This window comes from Leptinotarsa decemlineata, unplaced genomic scaffold (assembly GCF_025532065.1).
Source record: "Leptinotarsa decemlineata unplaced genomic scaffold, Ldec_3_MD MMD2_P_RNA_scaffold_2, whole genome shotgun sequence".
NCBI lineage: Eukaryota > Metazoa > Arthropoda > Insecta > Coleoptera > Chrysomelidae > Leptinotarsa > Leptinotarsa decemlineata.
The window spans coordinates 7,749,085-7,767,637 of record NW_027412529.1 but is presented as its reverse complement, the minus strand read 5'-3'; positions in this window follow the sequence as shown (position 1 = coordinate 7,767,637).

Sequence of the window (18,553 nt, the reverse complement as noted above, 5' to 3'; positions counted from 1 at the left end):
TTTAGAAATCTTTTTTATAAAATTTCAATTTTTTTTAGGTGGATATCTGCTATGCCTCCCCACCCTAATATCCCATATTGTAATCTTGATTCTATTAATGCGTATTCAAAATTTTCACCAAATATTTGAATTTTGGGAGCATGTACCTTAGAGTATTAACGATATTCTGAGCGTGTATATCCCATCTCAAGTGTCGATCTAATGTTATTCCCAAATATTTAATAAATAAATATATAATAAATAAATAAATAAATAAACATTAATAAATATTAATAAAGGTATGTATAGAAAATTTTCAAATTGTTATCGGAAAATGAATGTTTGGTTTTGATTTCAGGCTGCTTCAGCTATTGGTCTTACAGGGGCATGACATATTTCTCAGTTGCTTGATTTGCGCTCAAACTTCTGCGCTCGTGAGAAATATGTCGTTTTTCTCACTTGTTGTACAATATACTATTACTCACTCTTGCTTCATTTATAATGAATCTTGTTATTATTTTCGTTTTTTTTCCGTTTCATTATTTTCAAAGCCAATTGAGGTACCTCTCGCAAGTGTAAGTTCATAAAGAGGAAAATAAAAAAAATCCTTTCATTACTATGAATGTAACAAAGTACTTACTATTTCCTTAGCAATTGCAAAGCAATAAATCCAAGGTAAAGAAGAAGGATCCATCCAAATAATCGAATAAACTTGAAATGAAGTGTACCATATCGATTTAGTTATTCCCTCAACAATGAAAGTAGTAGTGAAGAGAACATAAAATAGAATAAAAAAACCAAATGTCTCATTCAAACTCAGTTGAATTTCACCGAGATAGTTGTAGATCCTGGATATTTCCTGTAGTTGTTCAATCGTACTAGGTTTAACAGTTGAAAATTTCACCTTATAACCCCTGTACAGTACTCTTTTCTCCTGTAAACCTTCAACTGCTCTTTTCAAAAACTCGTTTAGAGCTCTATATCTTTGGCCTATTTCTGTTGCCAACCAGAAATATAAAAATACTCCAGCCTCTATTCTGAGGAAACTGATATCTTCTTCATAATAATGTTCATAATTTATGTACAACCAATAAGACTGTTTCAGAATTATGAAACATAAAGTAGTAATGTTGCCGAGAGCCATCAATAGCCAAAAATATTTTCTCATTTTCTCACAGTGGTTTGGAATTTTTCTATCGACATCTGCGACAGAGAGAAGAATGTCTTTTATTTTTCCTGGTTTCACAAATATCAACTGTATAGTAGCAACACTGCATGCTATTACTCCGAAAATGTTTCTTGATAGCTCGAACGTTCTGAGAATCATGAATTTATCCCTAGTGGCGAACAATTTTCCATAGAAGGAATATATTGCACCACACAACCACAATAAAGATAATATCACGACGTAAGAATGAAAGAATTTGATTTTCTCATAGGGAGGAACTATGAACAAGAAAGAAGATAATTTGATACTATATTTTATATACGATAATCGTGGGCCTAACATGTTTTGACCGACCGACTGGGAAACTGACCGAACAATGCCATTATTCACACGGTAGATTTTCCATTGTACACTTCTATCAACTGTCAAGTTGTAATAATCAAGATAATGGAACAAAAGTTGATGGAAACACTCACCTCAATTTTGGTACGTCAATTATACTATGTACTTAAAATATGAGCGATGTAGTTGGAAATGACAATCAATATTTAATATAAACTAACAAATGGAGTCTGTGGGAAAGTACATTTAGGAAAATATCAGGTTGTTTGAAAAGTTTTGTCCGTGATATCCCGATGAATACTCAATCAATTCAATCAGTTTTCCAAATGAAAGAATTCTTGAACAGTAAAGTTTGAGGTGTACTGAGTTGAACCAAAAACGATGAGCAGCCACAGTCCATCGCGTATTTTTGATATGTACTGCTCTTGGTGAAATCAAATATGCCAAATCAGTTGAACACTACCCGTGAAAGTATCGATAGAAGGAAGACAAATTTCCGACCTTCCTTCGATGTTCCAGACTACCAAGATTGCAAGTGATGTGCACGTCTCCAATCAGGACGATGACTCTTTTCTAGATGGGATTCAGCAGCTTCAGAATATGCTTAGGGGCGGCGCTCCATACATGAGAACAATACTCCAAAGAAGGGCAGATTTGAGCATTATAAAGAATCGAAAGTTGCTGAGGTGGGTACAGTTTGTTTTGAGAAACGGTTTTTGCAATTCCAGCGACATGATTGTGCCAATACACATTGGTGTCCATTTTAACCCCTCAACAAACTTATCGAAGCAGAAACTGGAATTGTCTGTCGTATTCACATAAACACAGATCTCCAAGATGTATATTCAAGATAGAGTAGGTATTTACAGTTTTTAAAGAAATAACTCTGTATAGTTGAATCCTATCCCATTGCGAATAATTGTTTTGCACTACAGACACGTCCTTTGCAGTCATTGATCAATCTGAGAGAGGTACACCATATCAGAGTCTAGACTCTACCTCTGCAAATTGCAACATAAGAATTGATTTGTCATAGTGCCCCATGAAACTCAGATTCTCATCGACATTTTTACACACCAATTTGACTTCCCGAGAGTGGATCAAAATCTGATTGTTAGCATTTACTTCGAAAGATTATTTAGCTCTTGATGTTTATGAAACTGTATAATGATCCCAACATAACTACACAGTAGGTTTTGGTGAATGCTCCACAGGAAGTGCATTCTACATAAACGCAACTCTATTAATGAAAAAGTTCTCGAACAGTGAAGTTCGGGGTGTAGTGGAGTTGAACCACAAAACTATGAGCAGCCACAGTCCGTTGCGTATTCCTGATATGTACTGCTCTTGGTGAAATCGAATATGCCATGTCACTTGAATATCTATCAAGAAAGACAAATTTCCAACCTTTCTCCGATGTTCCACACTATCAAGAATAATATCAATAATATTAATAATCAATGACAATATTACTATCAATTAATATTTTATTCAATATTAATATTATTATCAATATAATTATCAATATTAATATTAATATTAATAATGATATTAATATTACTATCACTATCAATATTAATGATAATATTAATATTGATATTAGTATTGATAGATATAAATATTTTTTCATAAAGTTGACAATATCTAATAACGAAGCACTGTCAAAAACTGTGGAAAACCCCAAGATATATTACCTTATGAAATAAATTCTAGAAAAAAAAATTATGAAATAGATGAATCTCTTGACAAGTTTTTTTGTCATATCAACTGTGATGTGGGTATAATTGGCGAGTTTCGATTTGAATCTCATTAATTTCTTCTCAGATTGAACTGAAGCTTTTTTTTCAAATGTTTTTCACTGATAATTCATTTTTCATTTTGGAAACTGGACATTTCTATTTCATTCCATGTCTGATTGTTACGAGGTCGATCACCACAATATTTGTTCGAGCACCACAAAACTATGCTTAATCTCTGCCTAGTCCTCAAGACGCATCAAGAAACACAGAGTTTATTTCTGTTCAGTTTTTGAGATTATGGAAGATTATAATTCCAGATAATAAGCGAGAAAGCAAAAACTCTTTCGATATCCGATTCACTTGGTACTAGGAAAAAATGCGATGAAATTATTTTATAATGAAGGATAAACTACATTTTTGGAATATTTCCTTGGTAGAACAAATATCTGTATCTGTAGATTAGGGAAGGTGAGTGTAGGCCCACAGAACTTAGGCCACATGTAACTCATTGTACATCGTCCCGAAGAGTTGTCCTCCTAGGTCATCGTCCTTTCCAGGAAGGTGGACAAGTCACTGGAACTTTATATCGGCAGGAGTAGGCCAATACTCGCCGAACACACACTCTCTTATTGACGATAACTCTGGACATTCGCATAGGACATGCCTGATAGTTTCATCTTTCTGTTTACACATCCTGCATAGAGGTGTGTCCACTAGCCCCATATTATGGAGGTGTTTTCTTAGTTGACAGTGACCAGTCAGAAATCCTACTGTTAAGCGTAGATTTTTCCTGGTCGTCGCCACATATTTTTTCAGCGGCAGCTTCCCAAGGTCGCCAAGGGTGATCCTGACAAGATTTCATTTTCATTCATATCATACACACTCAATAACATCTTTATCTCTGTATTTATACCCTGGACCCGGAAGTCACGCAGTTAGCTATAGCTGCCTACGTGGTGATATTAGATGATGCCTGGGAATGCTAGGTCGTCTAATTGAAATCACAAATGTGCGGTTAGCTCCTGTTGGTGACACCGTGCATTTATAAAGTTTTTCATTTTTGTTAATCAGTTGTTGTCCATCTTTGCAATTGGCTGCACCGCGCTGATGAGGCCAATAGCCAGAAACACGTGTCCGCGGTTTGCCTCCATTTTTGAGTGTTCTGTCCACAAATTTTCGCTTTTGATTTATATCATACACACTCAATAACATCTTTATCTCTGTATATATATATATATATATATATATATATATATATATATATATATATATATATATATATATATATATTTATATATAAACTATTAATGTTAGTTACAAAAAGGATTTGAAGCTCTATGACTTCTATTTGATTATCTGCGAGCGCTTTCGACAGCTGGTCGTCTAGGCACTATTCTATCTGAACGTGTCATCCTATTGTGTTTCCTTTTATACGGTCCGAACGCCTCAATACAGGTACTTCTGTTGCTTTAGGTAAATTTGCCTGTATTTGGATTACATCAGGTACTATTCTTTGTGTTAAATCTTCTCTAGGTTTATTGTTTCTAGGAGTGTGTATTTTTTGTTTAATATATTGAATGTTAGGTCTTGTTGTGTTTTGATTTGTACTTGTTCCTCAATAAGTGATTTTTGACTGTTGAATTTATTGAAGTTTTCCCAAATGTCCATACGGTTTCCCTTATTGACTTGTTTTATGAGTTTTATGTTCTCTGATGGGGGGAAAGTTTTGTTTGTTTTGTATGGCGTGTTTTGCGAAGTTTGATTTATATATTTATCTATCATTTAAAAATGTATATACTAGTATATAAATCAAACCTCGCAACACACGCCATACAAAACAAACATAACTTTCCCCCACCAGAGAACATAAAACTCATAAAACAAGTCAATAAGGGAAACAGCACGGACATTTGGGAAAACTTAAACATCCATAAATTCAACAGTCAAAAATCACTTATCGAGGAACAAGTACGAATCAAAACACAACAAGACCTAACAATCAATATATTGAACAAAACAATATACACTCCTAGAAACAATAAACCTAGAGAAGATTTAACACATAGAATAGTACCTGATGTAATCCAAATACAGGCAAATTTACCTAAAGCAACAAAGACACACAACAGGACAAGACGTTCAGATAGAATAGTGCCTAGAGGATGACAGCACGACCAGTTGTCGAAAGCGCTCGCAGATAATCAAATAGAATAAATATTAAAGTTAGATGTTTCCAACAGAATGGCATATATTGCCTTCTAATTGGGATCATGCATAGAAAAAACATTCAAAAAATATAGAACTGTATGGGTATAAGGCAAGTGGTTCAAAAAATACGTCAAAAATAATGTTGAAAATTTGATCAATTCAACCGTTCGCATTTTTCTAAAATACTTGTTCTATTGAGGAAATATTCCAAAAATGTAGTTTATCCGTTATAAAAAAATGATTTCATCGCATTTTCTCCTGATACTAAGCGAATCAGATCTCAAAAAAGTTTTTGCTTTTTCGCAAAGAATATTGAGTGTACTCCAGATCACTAAGCCTAAGGATTAAGTGGGAAATGAGAAAAAATACCAGCGTGGTTCAAACAGAACTGGCTGGTATCTCAATCGCCATGAAATAAATAATCAGGAAAGGAATCTCTGGCAAAAACATAACAATCTGCACTGATAGCAGACAAGCCCTATTCGCCTTGAACAGACAACCTGTTACCTCAGGGCTAGTACTGGAGTGCCAACAAGATTTAGCCAAAGCTTTGGTACATAATAACATTATCTTGAGGTGGATTGAAGGGCACGACACAAGTAAAGGTAGTCGCATTGCCGATTCTTTAGCCAACGAAGCGGCTGGACTGAGAATTTTAGGACCCAGTGGCACCTACCATGACTTCGACAATTGCGAAACCAGCCAAACTAGTCACTCCCATGCTCAATCCCTGAAGAGATGGAATGGAATCAAAGGATGAAATCTTGTCAGGATCACCCTTGGCGACCTTGGGAAGCTGCCGCTGAATATATATATATATATATATATATATATATATATATATATATATATATATATATATATATATATATATATATATATATATATATATATATATATATACAGAGATAAAGATGTTATTGAGTGTGTATGATATAAATCAAAAGCGAAAATTTGTGGACAGAACACTCAAAAATGGAGGCAAACCGCGGACACGTGTTTCTGGCTATTGGCCTCATCAGCGCGGTGCAGCCAATTGCAAAGATGGACAACAACTGATTAACAAAAATGAAAAACTTTATAAATGCACGGTGTCACCAACAGGAGCTAACCGCACATTTGTGATTTCAATTAGAAGACCTAGTATTCCCAGGCTTTTCATTCATATCATACACACTCAATAACATCTTTATCTCTGTATTTATACCCTGGACCCGGAAGTCACGCAGTTAGCTATAGCTGCCTACGTGGTGATATTAGATGATGCCTGGGAATGCTAGGTCGTCTAATTGAAATCACAAATGTGCGGTTAGCTCCTGTTGGTGACACCGTGCATTCATAAAGTTTTTCATTTTTGGTAACCAGTTGTTGTCCATCTTTGCAATTTACTGCACCGCGCTGATGAGGCCAATAGCCAGAAACACATGTCCGCGGTTTGCCTACATTTTTGGCCTCCATATATATATATATATATATATATAAATATATATATATAAAGCGCTACACATGAAAAATAAAGGTATAAGTAAAAAAAAAAAGTAAAAATAAAAGTAAAAGTGAACTTACCATTATGATTTTTACGTAATTAGTTATGACTTAACAAATAAGAAAATTTATTTCAGTCGTAATTATAATCAGTTAGCATAATGATGATTAATCAACAATTTGTTCTGAATTTTTTCCAGCAAGAATAATGTAGTCTGGTATTCTCCATGCCAAATTATTGCACCAAATTTTAGTTTTGGCCTTACTAAACTATAATACACACATTGGTAAAATCAAATGATTGTCTAATTAAATAACCTAGCAATAGGTTTGCAGACTCAGCTATATTTTTAATGTGTATAAAAAAGGAAAGTAGATGGTCATAAGTAATTCCCGAATCCCAATGTCACACTTTTTATGGGAATTATGTATATTGGAGAATATTTTGAAAATCTCAAAGCAGTGTTCAATCAAAATTTCACATGAAACATTGTTTCATAATGACACCCCTTCATCCCAATGGAAACTCGATGTGACACACAATGTATCATACTCGAAATGTTCAATACTCACCTCTTTACTTATCCCTCATGAATTGTATGGCTACAATAATATAGGAAGTGACACTGGATGAAATGAATCCCATCATGGTGAAATCAACTGTAAAAAATCCAGCCGCTGAGATGCATGGATTTCTGAAACTCACTTGTTGAGCGAAACTCTCAAGTTCTTTTCTGAGTAATTGAGTTTCCGGTTGACGCTTAGAATCTAGCTTGCTCATGATGTCGTAACATATTCTGACTGTGTCGTTTGCTTCTTTCGCCATAGAATCCGCCACGACTGCTATAGCAAGAACTCTAACCTACGAAACGAAAAAGTTAGGACATATTCGCATCGATCATAATAATGACAATTATTAATTCATCAACAGTTATTGTATTGACGTCATCGTTTTTTCTTACTCATACACCAGGAGCAAAACCAGATTTTCTGCGATCATTTTATTCCCAGCAGCTAATTTCAGAAATGCTTCGTATGATAGACCTTTACACTTTCCGATGAACAAAAAATAGAATCAATATTGTTCGTTAGTTCTATAAAAAATAATTTATTCATCAGAAAGAAACACCCAAACCCCTCATTTCGAAAGAAAATCGAAGTGAGGTGACCAAGAGACTCACCCCTTTCAAGCCACGTTCCAAAGTTCATGAACATACGGCATAACTTCTCAATTTAGACTAGTGAATCAAATATTTTTTCCAAAAAACTCCAAATATTAAGTCTTCCTTCAGTGATATGAATTGCTTTCTAACTTCAGAACTAACCAAATATACCTCAAAAACAGCTACGCTAGCATGACTAATCTCAGCTTGGGACCAGTTGTTGTTTTGTTGATGAGTCCACACATGCTCTACTATTCCTGATTTACTGGTTTTCCCTCGCTTTCTGTGTGTTTTTAATGCTAGGCAATGCAGATTTGCAATGGCCTCTCAGTTTCACCGGTATAAGATTTGCCGCACTCACTGGGTATCCGGTAAATTCAATTCTTGGAATCGCAGTGCGCGTTTGGTGACCTGGTTTTCGTGAGGTTGCTACGGAAGGTGTTTCTGGATCTAAAGCAGGTTCTGATGTTGTACTTGGACCCAATTCTTCTCATCCTTTCCGACAATCCTCTGATGTAGGGAAGTGCAAGCACTGGTTGTGACGGCTTCTCTTCCTTGCGAGGCTCTTGGTGTCTTTTAGCCGAAGTCTCTTCCACCATCACTTCAGATCAACCATTCCATTGAAGATCTTTTTTGATGATGCCCAGTTTCTTTTTGAAATCTTCCTCCGTATTACAGAGCCGGATATCAAGATTCGATTGGTAGAGTGATGGTGGTTGGATTCATGATTCAGATACTGTCCGTGTGAGTGAGTTTTCAATATACGATATCTTCCACTTAGTGTCGGTCCTCTTCACGAATACATCTGAGGATGGCAATTTGTTGTGGACTTCCTACTCCATTTGAAGGTGATGGATAGTTTCACGCTGTTGATATGCTTCATACAGATGTCTAGTTCTGTATTCCCGTGATTCCATACTACGAAGGTGTCATCAACGTATCTCAACCAATCTCGGGGCTTCTTCAATGGCCAGAGTTTCAAACCACTCCATATTATTTTTTGGCTAAAATTTGTGAAAGTGGCGATACCATTGGCAATTCCTCATCTTGCGTAGACAATTCGTCCTTCAGTTGAAAATAGCAGTTCCGCATACCCAGTATCCTAGTTAGTCCGTGACTACTTTCATAGGTAATATTGTTCTTTCTTTCAGGTCCGCGTCTGCGGATAGCTTCCTCTTCCTGTCGAAGTACTTCTTCGATAGGAACGTTCTTTTAGAAGTTACAAATCATATTAGAATCATATTAAACAATGGAACTCCGAACTAGTAAAATTCACCATGAAACACTGTGAACCAGTTTCAAACAAATGGATATGATTTTCGGTGGTACCAAACTACTGACAAAAAATTGTGAAATATTTGAAATGGAATACCATTTATCATATATATTTTTTTCATTAATGCAGTTATCCCAATATCAGTGTAAGGGTTAATTGTGTTATGAAGCATATCGGACGTCAACTGTGGCATATTGCCTGGGTAATCTTTCACGGACGAAACTGCCTACTTTTCCTTCAATTACATAAAATATCACATAAAATTTTCCAATTGGGAGCGAATCACTACAAATATTTTGTTTTCAAACATGTTCTCTTTGAGTAGTCGACATGTAATCTACCACCTTTCAACCAGCTGACTTTTTTCCATTTCAATAATACGTCAACTATCATTTGACAAATTTCTCTACTTCATTATATGTATAGTATTGATTGAGGCTGCAAGAGAAAATTATTCTGGAGTCTACAGGGTTGCTCAAAAAAGTGTGACATATCAAAGTTTTTTTTTAATGGAATACCCTATATTTCGTTACACTTTTGAATAGGTCAGGAAAAAATAATATGATTTCATATGAGATACTGTCTACCTAACTATAACCGTTCTCGCGTTATCGATTCTTTAAAGAAAATGCTAGCTACAATTGGGAACTAAATAATATCGAAATGTATAGAAATCATCCCTTCGAATTCTGACCGAGCATGAAAGAGGTTTTTCGCTATTGATTTCGATGAAACCCATTCCTCAATATTTCACAGAATGCTCAAATATCATTGTCACTTTTTATAATTTCGGAGAAAGATAACTTTGTTGAATTTCACTAGTTCGGACTTCCATTGTCTACTATATAAAATGATTTGAAATCCCTGAAACAAGTAAAAAAGAATAATTAAAAAAGGAATTTCAAATCATTTTATATAGTAGAGAATGGAAGTCCGAACTAGTGAAATTCATCACGAAACATTGTCAATCACCTTCAAACAAATAACTTTGTTATTTCATATAGAATACCCTGTATCATTTCGATTCGAACAGTATGAAATTCAATCATTTTTCAATTAATTTCAGATATCTCTATAACTAACCTAAATAGTTCATCAGATTTTGGCTTTTTCAAATAATAGTTCTTATTTCAAGGCATTCTATCAATCGAGATAGCTTTGAAACGACATTTATTAAGCTTTTTAAATGACTTCCCATTGATAGTTATTGTGTTTTACGTCATTCAAAACATTTACTGCATTATTATCATTGAAAATGAATATTTTTCCCATTCAAGGGCGAATATATATTATTTCAGCGATTGGTGGGTGTTTAAATAATTGCCTTCAGGCGTTGAGGGTGTATGGCCAAAAATGTCCAGACCGAAATCATCCAAACAACTTGGTTTTCAAACAATTGCTACATAAAATGGTTTAGACTTTCGCAGCTGAGGTTGAGGTTGAGGTTGTTCTTCGAGTTTGAAAGCCGTGGATTTTTGAAATTCCTTTCTGGCGTTTCGCTGGCTTCTTCAGAGGTTTAACCATCATGGCTTGCTGTCCGATGACTAACTTTTAGGCTTCGTAAAGCGTATTCATGCCTTGTCAGGTAATCAGTTGTATTGGTACCCGTATCTGTACCTGTACTTGTACCTGCACTTGTACCTGTACTTGAACCTGGAACATTAACAATCTTGCTGCCTGTTGTCATTCTGTTCGTTATTCTCGAATTCCTTAAAATGGGGCCCCATACTCGATTGAGGTTCACCGCTTCTTCTTTTCTGTTAAAATTATCCGTATGTTTGTGGATCTCTATTGCCTCCCGTGCCAGTCGGCTATAGTATCCCTGGTTGGGGGCAATTAGTTCTGTGTTTTCAAACAAAATTATGTGGTCCCCTTCACTAAGCGCGTGCTCTGCGACAGCTGACTTGTCCGCTTGTCCTAATCTGCAGTTCCTTTCATTCTCTTTCAGTCTTGTTCCCATCGATCGTTTGATAGTTCCGATATATACCTTCCCATAAGTGCACGGTATGCGATAGACTCCTGCTGCTGATAATGGGCCTCTTTTATCTTTAGCTTTGTTGTATCTTCCTCGTGGTTTTGAAGACTGTTTCGATGTCGTGTTTATCCAATAGTTTTCCAATTCTGTCCATGACTCTTGGGATAAACGGTAGATATGCGCGTGCAACCATTACTTTTTGAACCGTGGTTCTCTTCAGTTTCATGACTTTCCTGATCTCGGAGGCACTGTATCTCTTCGATCTCAAGGTTACTCCCCATCGCAACGCCATCTAGTTGCTCATAGAAGTTTCCCCTCCTTCGAAAGTACCTTCCTGTGAGACATACTCTAAAGAGTTCGACGACGTCATTCGGGAACACATGGGCTAACCCCCTCATAGAGTCTTCCAGTGGGACAGTGGTGAACAAGGACACCACATCGAAACTGACCAGAATATCCGTCGGCTCCAGCGTTAAGCCCCTAATTTTACCAACGAAATCTGTCGAGTCCTTGACGTAGGAGTTGGTCTTTCCCACATGAGGTTGTAGGAGCAAGGTCAGATGCCTCGCCAAATGGTAGGTCGGAGAGCCCGGGGTACTGACTATTGGTGTCAGTGGCATGTTGGTTTTGTGTATTTTCGGAGCCTAGGTGGAACAGCATCAGTTCTAAGAATGGCTTTCTGTGTGGTTTCCGACAGTGAGGAAGATCTAATGATTTTGTTCACGTTCCTTAACTTAGATTGCGTTGGGTCCCGTTGAAGTTTGCGATAGTGTGCTGTGTCTAGTAGTTCTTCTATTTTGTTGTTATATTCATTCCTTTTCAAAATCACCGTGGCATTTCCTTTGTCTGCCGGAAGTATCGTGATGCTCTCATCAGAGTTCAAGCTCTTTAAGGCTACAATCTCTCTTTTAGGGATGTTTCATTCAGGAGGTCGTGCCTTGCTTAGGATGTTTGTTGTCACAATCCTGATTTCCTCCGCTTCTTCATCCGGTAGATTCCTGATTGGAACCCGTCGTGGCATGATCGCGAAGTTACCGCCTCGTGCTAACACTGACGTTTCATCTTCAGTGAGAACCCGATGCGTTCGGTTTGTGACCACTCTGTACAAGTCTAAACGAGGGACCGCTGTACAGACACCCTCGTGTAGTTTTTCGAACTTCACTTTGTGTTTTTTGCTCACTCTGTCCCGTTAGTCATCGGACAGCAAGCCATGATGGTTAAACCTCTGAAGAAGCTAGCCACTCGCGCCAGCGAAACGTCGAGAAAAAATTCCAAAAATCCACGGCCTTTAAACTCGAAAAACAAGCACACTGAATTGCTACATAAATTTCTTAGGACTGGAAGTGTAGCTCATGAAAAGGTCAATAGGCAAAAACCTTTGATTGAAAATGGGGAAAATGATTTTCTCATCATGGGATCAATCATATAAAACCCTCATACGAGTCAACGTAAAATCGGGAAAGATGGCTGAATAAGCAGACGGAGCATTTCTAGGTGGGGTAATAAAAAAATACAAATTTTACTCGTACCGTATCCAAATGAAACATACTTCCATGGACGAATTGAATTTTGTCAAAGGGTTCTAGACAAGTTTAGTGAGGATGAAAATTTTTCGATTCCATTTTATTTTCTGATGAATCTTCCCTCCCTAACAATGGCTTAGTGAACAGGCACAACTTCCATTATAGAAGTGTTGTGAATCCTCATTTTTTTGTACTCTGGATCATCAAAATAGGTGGTCTGTGGGGACAAATTGAAGGTAGACAAGTTATAGGGCCATACTTTTTTTATGGAAACTTTAACGGTAAAAATTTTCACAATTTTTACGAGATGATCTGCGTTAGCTTCTGAAAAATGTGCCGCTTTGGCCAGCGAAATCACCAGAGTGACACCTCAGATGTTATCAAATGTTGAGTAGTCTTTCATAGAGAAAGTGGATCTTGGTACTCAACAGGATGGTCGTCATTTCGAACACCTACTCTGAAATTAATACATTTGTGTTTTATATTTTGTTGTTGTTTCGGTTAAATTGAATAATAAATAAAATGGTAGTCTGTTTAATGAATTATTAACAGAATATGAATGTGACTTCACTTTAGTGAATACTTAATATTTTTGATGAAGTGGAATATAACAACTGTCAATGAAAATTTCGTGAGCAAATCAAATAAATGTCGTTTCAAAGCTATCTTGATTCAGAGAATGTATTGAAATAAGAACATATAGGAGATTCTTCAGTTCACAAAAACAGAAGGATTTTCAGTCATCTCTCATGGACGAAACCTGGCAGAATGTCATTGAAAACTCAAATGTGGAAGAAGCTTTCCAAACTTTTTATAGTATATACCTTTATCATTTTAATCATGCCTTTCCTCTTAAAAAGTGTCATCTCAACCTATCAAAAAATTGGGTCACAGATGAAGTAAAAACATCAAGTAGAAAGTTAAAAGATCTAAACATTCTCAAAATCTCTTATCCAGGGTTGGCAGAAACTTATAAAAAAATCAAAAGAACTACATCGCAGATTAATATTAAACACCAAGCGTAAGTTTTATCGGAATAAAATAACGGCATCCGACAACCCTACAAAAACAGCTTGGCAAGTGATAAATGATATTAATGGGTCCTCAAATGTGGGAAGAAATATAACTATTCTTCATAATAGTGAGTATGTCACGAATCCCCAAGAAATTTCTGACCTCTTCAATGAATACTTCCTCTCTATACCTGAGAAAATCACCAATGATCTCAAATATAATACCCTAAAAAATAAGTATAAAAATCCTCCTAACATTCCAGAAACTATATTTCTTGTCCCTTTTTCAGAAACAGAACTCTTATCACTCATGAACAAACTAGGGATCGTCTGTACCTGATGACGTTCCAATGTTTCTAATTAAGAAAAGTCTGCCATATATTATATATTCACTCACTTACTTAGTTAATCTGTCTTCTACGTTTGGAGTTTTTCCTGAAAAACTGAAAATTGGTAAAGTTGTACCAGTTCATAAGAAATCTGACGCTCATCTTTCAGAAAATTACAGGCCTATCACTGTACCCTCTGGTTTTTCAAAAATCTTTGAGTATGCATACTTAGAGAGATTAATGAATTTTGTTGAGAGTCATAAAATTATTCCTTCTTCTCAACACGGATTCCAATCTAGAAAATCCACCATAACTGCCATCTCAGCATTCTATGAGAAAATCTTGAAAAGTATCGAATGTGGCGAATGCCCTGTTGGCATATTCTGTGATCTCAGTAGGGCATTTGACTGCGTCGACCACATGATCCTGTTAAAAAAATGTATTCATACGGCATTAGGGGAAATGCCTTCAATTGGATTGAGTCCTTTACTAAAAACAGGAGACTCTGGAAATTGGGGTCCCTCAAGGTTCTGTTTTGGCACCTTTATTATTTATATTATATTGTAATGATATGAATACTGCAGTCGCTGAGTATACATGCATTATGTATGCGGATGATACGTCATTATTAGTGTCTGATAAATGCGACATTTCTTCGAAGGAGGAGTGTAACCGGTCACTAAATAATTTAGTTTTATGGTGCAATTCCAATTCTCTGTTTTTTAACTCTGAGAAAACCTTTTCTATACGATTTCACCATCGACAAAAAACTTGTTCTGACATCAAAATAAATGCCAACAACAGGATACTTTCTAATGTCACTGAATGTAAATTAGACCACTGTCGGAACTGGAAAGGACATTGTAGCCAACTTACCTCCAAATTATCATCTACCACATATTTAATGAGAAACCTCAAAATGATTTTAACCAGTGATCAAATACTGAATTATTACCATGGTCATGTAGAATCGCGAATTAGATATGGCATTTGTCTCTGGGGTGGTTCTTCATCAGCACAAAGTGTTTTTGTCGCACAAAAAAAAATTATCCGAATCTTGGCAGGACTTGAACCTCAAACATCATGTAGAGACCTTTTCAAACAATACAAAATATTAACTCTTGCGGATATATTTATATTTGAAATGTGTGTTTATATTTATATAAATCAATCAAAGTTCGAACGACATAGCTCCTATCATAGTATTGACACGAGAAATCGTAATAATTTCTATGTGAAACCCTATAAATACAACCTAACTGGCCGGTCCCCTTTTTACTTGGGATTGAAACTGTTCAACAAGTTACCTTCTTTTCTCAGAAAAATTGACAGAATCCATGTTTTTAAATTCAATTTGAAAATGTTTTTATTGAATTATAGTTTTTATACCGTGCAAGAATTTTTTAATGTGACTGTATGATCTTCTTGATTGTATTCATTCATATAACTGACTATTCCAATACATGTTCATGTCTTATGGAAAATAAATATTATTATTATCATTATTATTACTACTACCTTTTGAAAAAGCCAATATCTGAAAATCTTTTCAGTTCAGGGAACCCCACAATGAAATGGAAAATAATTGAATTTTAAATTGTTCAGACAAAAAAATACAGGGTGTCCATTTGGAATAACAAAGTTTTTTTTTGTCCGAAATCATTAGAAGTGACGATAATTCTCGAAGATTCTTTATGATATTGAGAAACAGGTTTAATCGAAATCGATAACCCAGAACATCTTTTTATGTTTGGTCAGAATTCGAAGGGATGGTTTCCATACATTTCGATGTCATTCAGTTTCCAATTGTACCTAGCATTTTCATAAAATTGTCAATAATTCGAGAACGATTATAGTTAGATACATGATGCCTGATTATAAATCATATTATTTTTCCTTACCTATTTAAAAAACACAAATTTAATATGTCACACTTTTATGAGCGACCCTGTAGAGTCCAAAATGATTTCCTTCTGCAGCCTTAATCGATATACATATAAGGAAATGGGAGAATTTTCGAAAAAGTCAATAATGTGTTTTACAGGGATTGTGTCGTATGGGGTGCCTCACCCTGTATAATCATTGACTATTCAACTGAAAGTTTCAAAAATGTTATATGCAAAATTGGTGGAAGAGAGAAGGGTAGATGATAGTGATTGAAAGAAAATAATAAATGACAGTGGAGAATAAAATAGAAGTAGAAATATGGTAGTTTCAGTTAAGAAAAACCAAATCATACTCACAAAGTTATATATCAGTGTTAAAAAATAAGCAGCATAAAAGCTGCCATTCACTCCATCCACTTCTGTATTTATGACTATGAAAAATATCACATAACATATTTCTAAGATGATTTCGACAATTTCGATGAGGATGACGATGAGCAAACACAATCCATATATTTTGTTGATATCTGTGACCACATTACATAGAATTTGGTGGCAATTTGACAAAGTATTGATTTTTCTCATCACGTCACCAGGTGGCCCCATGAAAGCTCCAACACTGGAAACCTGACCAGAGTATTTTGAATCCATATTGATTTTTCTCAAAGATCTGTTGAGAACCTTAAACTTCAATCGAATATCCGTGACGAACCAGGTCCAAGTTAATAGCAATATGTCAATCTGATATCGGTGGAAAAACTTCAGTACATGATATTTAGTCGAAGAAGTTTCGTCAATGTTCATCCATGCCCAGATTCGTAGGCATGATGTACAAACTATCACAAAATTGACGACGACGATAGAGTACCAGAACACTCTCTTCATGATCTTCAAGGGGACAAGCAACGTCTTGCTGATACTCTCAAGAACCATACACATTTTCCGGATTTTCTTTGGGAACAGAAATACGCAGGATATACTTCCTATCACAACACAAATGATCAAGAGGAAATTTCTCATCAGCATCAAAAATTTAATGATGAAAGAACGGGAGCCAACTAACGCGTACAAAAATTGTCCTCTTTCTGAATAAAAGTATCCCATCAGTGAGAATGAGAGAAAAACTACCACGTAAACTCTGAAAATTTTATGTTCCTCCCTGAGCGGCATCAGTCCCATGATATTTGCCCACCAGAGAATGTATTTGACATGAGATGTGCTTGAGGGGGTCGACATTTCTGCTGCTATGTTCTTATACAACGAACTGGAATTATCATTTGACTCAATAGATCAACTCCCACCTGTCTATACTTCTATTATCAATACCACAATCACCAATATTTGACAGCGAAGTAATGAAAGTATTGAGTAATCAGATGTACCAGTCAATCCACCAAACGATATCGATTGATATAAGTGAAGCAAATCAACATGTCAGAAAAGTTAAAAGCAAGCGTTATTGATCGGTAATCAGGAAGTGGAACTTCAATTTAAATTCAGCTAAAACGCTGAAAATAATAGTCTTCCCCTTACTGTAATAATTAGCAGTTTACTTGAAAGAGGGCAATTTCCAATGGCATTCAAGAACAATATTGTAATACCAATTTTCAAAGCTGGGGATAGAAAGGATGTGGCAAATCACAGACCAATATCACTTAAAACAAGTCTGGCTAAAGTATTGGCAAAGATTGTAAAAGCGAGATTCAACAAATTCACTTTCAAATTCCCAATTCGGTTTTAGAAACCACGAGTCAACTCAAGATGCAATACATTTATTAGCAACCAGTATTTACGAATGCATAGATGGAGGTGAACCAGTAATCGGTTCATTTGTAGACTTGAAAAAGGTTTTCGACATCGTCCACCATTCCATACTCCTGGAAACTTTAAAGGACATGGGGATAAGAGATACAGTTATTTGAAAAACCGAAAACAACAGATCGAAATAAATGATAAAATCAGATTAACAAAGGAAGTAACATGTGGTGTGCCTCAAGGGACGGTGTTGGGTCCTTTGTTATTCACAATTTATGTGAATAACATATTTCTATTAGAGAAAGAAGGTCAAATTATCAGCTTTGCCGATGATACTGTGGTAATCCATGAAGACACAAACTGGTACAATTCGACTCGACCTTTAACGGAAGCACCAAACTTTTACGAAAGTTCGAAATAGATGAACACTTCAATCTAGCAGACCACCATTATAATCTTCATATAGTCATTGTTCACTGTGGTTCTGGCGTTGAATCTGGTCATTATTACGCCTTGGTCAAAGACGAAACGAACTGGTTTAAGTTTGACGATAGTCGTGTCACTAATTGTCCAGTCATTTTAGGTCGATTTAGACCTGTATTTCGGAAAGTTGTCATACCCAGCTGTACATTTGTATACACTTTGTATTTTGGCATTATAAAAGTATTCTCAAAATTTACATATGATTCGACGGCCGCAACTTCAAAAATTG